The sequence below is a fragment of the Lactuca virosa genome, chromosome 8, assembly GCF_052849685.1.
Source record: "Lactuca virosa cultivar CGN04683 chromosome 8, Lactuca_virosa_CGN04683_v6, whole genome shotgun sequence".
In the NCBI taxonomy this organism is placed as follows: domain Eukaryota; kingdom Viridiplantae; phylum Streptophyta; class Magnoliopsida; order Asterales; family Asteraceae; genus Lactuca; species Lactuca virosa.
The window spans coordinates 85,973,658-85,979,745 of NC_136433.1; positions in this window are offsets into that span (position 1 = coordinate 85,973,658).

Below are 6,088 nucleotides of genomic sequence, written 5' to 3' on the forward strand. Positions count from 1 at the left end.
TCTGCCAACCATTAAACTTTTTTATTTACTTCTTCCAGCACTCTTACTTTAAGGATTAATTTCGCATTCATATAAATCCATTTTGGACGTGTTAAAAAAATGGGAAAAAAAACATTTTTATAAATTGGTTAACACCAATTTTCCAACAATCCCCCACATGAATGAAAATTGATCAAGCATTTTCAAGCTACCTAGATAAAATCCAATAGTTAAATCATGCATAGGATAGGTATGTGTTACCCTTTGAACCTTCCCTTAAGATACATATTTATTTTACTAGCGAACCAGTAGACTCGATGTCCTTGAACTGTTATGTCGTTTGTGTAAATAATCAATATGTGTCTCACATGATTCTCCCTGACCTAGTTTGGTTCTCATTGATGTGTCCGTTATGGTCATGGACACTTGTCTGGTTTTGTAAAAGCTCTTAGGAATATGCCCATACAATTCCATTTGAAGCGACCACACTTCTCTCTCACATAGGTAATTCCATCATAATCATTAAAAGCTAATGCATGATGATTTCCAACTTATCATCTTCAGCTAAAGCTTAACCTGCATCACTGTTTGTTTTAGGAATGGGTTGGGTTAACCCCCACAGTGATTCACAAATGTTATATGCAAGTAGGTTGTCCCATTGAACCTAGATCTTGGGATCTCCAGTCAACTAGGTTGGGTTTTCCTTCGTAATAACTTATTAATCTATGGGTTTTAGTCCCATTCCTCATAACAACCTCTCATTTCAAGCATTTCGTTAGCGGATCCGCAATCTTATTTTGACTTTATGCAGTCATTCATCTTGAGAGTTTGTTGTTGAATGGTGTTATGTCTTTAACAAATATTCTAGACTCACCATTATTTACATTATTATGTACATATATAGGAGTTATTGGCTCGTAATGGGACGTCTCCCAAGAACTTACAAAGCCCTTTAGTTCATTGTCCAACCTTGGATAAACTTGCAAATTTGTTCTCCTATATTTTCCAACAAATGTTGAACATTATAAATATGGTTATTACTACACCATAGTTACCACTATTGAATATGCATAATTATGTCAACATAATACGATAAGCATATATACTACATGTATTTGTGAATTCACAATAACATTGGCCATATGTGATTATGAATATTTCATACATGAGTTTCCTTGCAAATATTGTATTTCCTCATGCAATTTCTTGCTTTAACCATCTACATGTAAAATTCGTTAGGCATCCTATCTCAAGGATCCTACTATGTCATAAAATAGAATATCACTTTAAAGTTCCAATTATATGGATCTATTTTATCACATCCATTGTTGTTGAACGACATATTCAAACTTTTGATACCCGTTATTCCAAAGTTTGTTTTAATCATATAATGACTTTACTACTCACACATTTTGTTGCTTTCCCTCGGGTAAGATAAATGCTTGGCAGTTCCATATAGATTTATACTTCTAAAACTATGTTTAGAAGTTTTAGTTTCATATCAGAATGATATACTTCCAAATTTCGAATAGTTACAACCACATATAATGATAAGAGCATACAAATGAAATTAATCAAGACATTCTTATGTTTGTAATCCAAACATATATTTCAAATATGTCATCAGCTCTTACTTCTCATTTGGAAACCCACTAAATCGCAATGATTTCTCAAACTCAATAGTTTAAACGATAGAACCATTATTATTTTTTACAACTTAATCCAATATGATCTTTTAAGAAACGATCATTTGATTCCAAACTTAGAATAATCATATTTCCATTCATAGTTCTTTCAAATCCATGTTAATATCTTAATATTCATCAAAACCTTTATCTTGTTTTGATGAATTCCAACCAATATTATTGGATTTAATGGAAATAGCTTCTTGGAGTATAGAAGTATCATTTGATTCTAAATTTCCAAACAAGAAATCAATGTATATTTCTATTGAAATCGTAAAACACTATGTTCTAACTGATTCTCATATTCTTTGGAGCTATCTGCTTTCATTTTCCTCTTGAAAGTCCATTTATAGCCTAGTGGTTTACATACTAGAGGTATATCCACTAGCTCTCATGTGTGATTTGGCAAGATAGAATCCATTTCACTTTTAATTGCCTCTTTTCATTAAGATCTGTCAAAGGTAGTGAATTCATTTTTGAAAGTTTGAGGCTCTCTTTCAACCATATACATGCATAAATCATCTCCAAATGATTTCTCACTTGTCCCCTTTTACTCCATCATGATCTATTTATTCCTCCATTTTCTTCTTCATGAGAGGATTCTTTGTGCCCAATTGTTTTGGAGCAGTTGTGTTTTATTTATCAAGACATGGAAACACATTTTCAAAGTATGATACATTCGTTGATTCCATTAGTGTACAAAAAAACAATAAACACTATTGTTTTGTGCATAACCAATAAAGATGTAACCAACAATCTAGTGTACAATCCTTACAACCACTGGGTTAGGTATAACACCCGTTGCGAAACACCCCTACATTCGAATGTATTTGTAAGATGATTTTATACCTGACCATAACTTTTTTTCCATTTTCTTTTGGGTGCCTTATTTAAAAGGTAATTAGCTGACAACACAACTTCCCCCCGCATTGAGTGTGGCAACCCAACACATAAGCAACAACATGGCATTCACCATTTCATTTAAGATATGATGTTTCCTTTCGGTGATGTCATTTGTTATGGTGAATAAGGTGCCTTCAGCTCATGTTTAACACCATGACTTGCAAAAAATTTCTCAAATGGTGATGCAAATTCACCTCAACATTCACTCTTTTTGTTGAGATGATTCTCAACCTCACTTTTGTACAATTTAAACTTGTACATCTTTACTTTTAAGCAAATTAACATAACAAAGTTTAATGCAATCGTCAATAAAAAGTGATAAAGTACTTATATCACCGTTATATGGATTCAACTTCATATCACACACATTTGTGTGAATTAATCCAATGGGTTTAGTCGTCCTTTCAACGAACTTGAATGATTGGTGTGTTAACTTTGACTCAACACATGTGTTGCATCCATATTTTGACTTATATGAAAGTGAGGTATGTGTTCAAGTTTGATTAACCTTCTTAACGTGTCAATATTAACATGTACAAATCTAGCATGTCACACATTATAAATTTAAGCAAGTAAGCAAAAGAGTTATCCAACTCATTGATATTAGGCTCATTAGCCAATATATGGAATTTAAACATTCCACCATCCTCATAGACCTTGCCAAAAAACATACTTTTTTAGGTTAGTACAAACTTATTGGACTCAAACACCAAACAAAATCCATGTTTGTTCAAAAACCATCCAAACACTAAGTTCTTATATGGAACATACAACACATCATTAAGTGTTAACTCTTTTCTATGTGATACCATTTCTGGAATGTTTTAAACACCAAATTTACGTGTTTAGAATCAAAATTTCAAGAGTAATTCTTGAGTCATTCCCTCTTTGAGCACACATGGATTGTAGCACCCATATCAATCCATTACTCAATGGAGTTAGCATCCTTAGATTTTACTTCGGAAATCATTCCACTTTGGATGGTGACATTTCTGAAATCATTTATACACTAAATATAAATGTTTAGAATTATAATTTCCAGAAAATATGTTTGCCTCTTGCATGGACAAAACTCAACATAATTAAAATATATATTTGAACAATTATGAAACTTGATTTCTGATGCAAGAATTCTAAAATTTGATTTCTCATGCAGAAAACTGATCCATAAATTATGATATCAGAAAACTAATGTTTTCTTTCAACAAAAACTATTTAAAATGTGATGTTTTTAAGTAAAACCAAGTTGTTTTCTAAATTCCAAAGCTGTTTTACATAAAATTGAAGTCGTTTTGACTAAACAAAGCCTTTTCTGTTTTTCACAAAACAATGCACTCTGTTCAAGACTGCTTTAGCCCCACTTAAACCTGACAAAAATGCAATCTAATTTCATAATCCAGTAGCCCTGTCTCTTAGCTTTCCAGGGACTACTTGCACAAGTGCACACGATTTTTCTACAATTTATTATGAATTTTACAAAACTGTGTATCATAGCAGTTAAAATTTAACCAGTCAGTGAAAATCGTATTTTTCACCCTAGTTAGAGTTGTTTACAGCTTTTAGCCAAAATTAATAAAATGAATTAGGCTCATATAACAAACTTTGAGAATTGGTTTCAACCAAAAATGAGCATCTATCATTAGGTTATGATTTTTCAAATATTGGGACAGATTAGAGCATTTCACAGTAACACGTAAATTGTGTTTTTTTAGTTAAGCTAGCTTCTTAACCCATTAGGTACTTAATAGAATCAGTACCGAAGCTGGAAAATTCGATACTTAAAAACAAATGCATGTCTTAATGACTTAATGACCAAAGATGCTTCAAAAACAAAAAAAAATCCATTTTTTTCTTATGAAAATCGTACAATATCAAAATAATGCAAGTAAATTGTTTTCGATTTCTAGTTCGTTTCGTACAAACGAATTTGTTTTAAGATTGTAGGAATGCTATTTCGGTAATGTACGAAAACAAACAAGAAAATAGAAAAACTGAAGCATGTGTTTAACACATTGTCCTTAAAACAAATTCGTCCGCTACCGGGTGTTTGTTTCCCAAGATACAACAGTTTGAAATGGTTCTTCTAGACCACCCGAACCCTTAATATGCATGGATTATATCTTCAATATAGCTAGAAAAAAAAGATGAAGTGGGGAAGAAAAGAGTTTTCTTATTCTTGTTGGTCTTCTCAAATGGTTGTATAGTAGTAGTATTTATACTACACATTCTATAACCTCCAATTTAAACACCTCTATTAATCACAAAATTAATATGTGTTAATATGTAATTAAATTGTAATATTAATTACAATTTCAATTACAAAGGAAATGAATATTTGCAAGAAATGTCCCTAAACTTTTCTTTTCTTTCTCCCAACCATTAAACTCTTTTATTTACTTCTTTCAACACTCTTACTTTAAGGATTAATTTCTCATTCATATAAATCCATTTTGGACGTGTTAAAAAAAATGGGAAAAAACCATTTTTATAAATTGGTTAACACCAATTTTCCAACAATTGAGAGATGTCGAACGTATTTGAGTCGGTTGAGGAAGATAGAAGACACCAATCCCATTCTTATTGGCTTACACCAGCGGTGGACCAAAACTTTGCAACGTAAAATGTAAAGAGAAGATCAAGGAGTAAATTTCTCAAACTAACAGACGAAAACTGTAAAATCGAAAGAACTTGTGTCGTAAAAGTCTAAAGGGTGGAAATGGGGGGGGGGGATGATGACGCGTGTCATAATATTAGTGGGTAGAAATATTTGTTGCCATAAAAAATAAGAGGTAATTTAATTTCTCAAAGAACAAACCCTTACTAACCTTATTTTTGAAATCCGAAACTCAAAATGAATTATGGTAATGGAAATACACAAAATCTTTTTCTGATTCTTTGTTTAAAAACACTAGATAAAAACTCATAAATCATCATCACCAAACAATCAGCTTCCTTCCCTGTAACCTAAACCTAATCATCAAGAACAGTAAGGTCAAAATTGAAGGGTAAGAGGCAAGAAGTCAAGTTCATAGGAAGAAGGCTCGATAACCAATGGTGGGTAAGAAGGTGGTTGTCAATGCCACCACTCTTTCACAAAGACGTCGTCGTTGTCGTTCCCGACAATGGTGGTTAGCATTTCAGGGGTCCAGCAGTAGTAACTGGAGAAGAGAGGAATATGACCTAAAGAGGTGATTTTAGATATAGATCGACGATGGATCTTGCCTTTGGATGCAGATCGGTGACGCTCCGGTGGGTAAGATGTGATCAAAGGCTATAGATACAGATCAACGATGATTCCACCTTTCCTTTGACGACTTTAAGGGATGTGGTTATGGTGACAGACTGTGGGCTTCACCAGAGGGCTCACCGGCGATGACTAGATGGTAATGGAGGGAAAGAGACGAGGTCAAGGTAGGATAAATGTGTGGTATTAGCTCTAGTTATTACTAGCAGGAGTCGTGGTGGAGGTACCAAAAGTTTAAGGTCCGATGGTGGTAGAGGATACCAAAAATTTGTTGGAT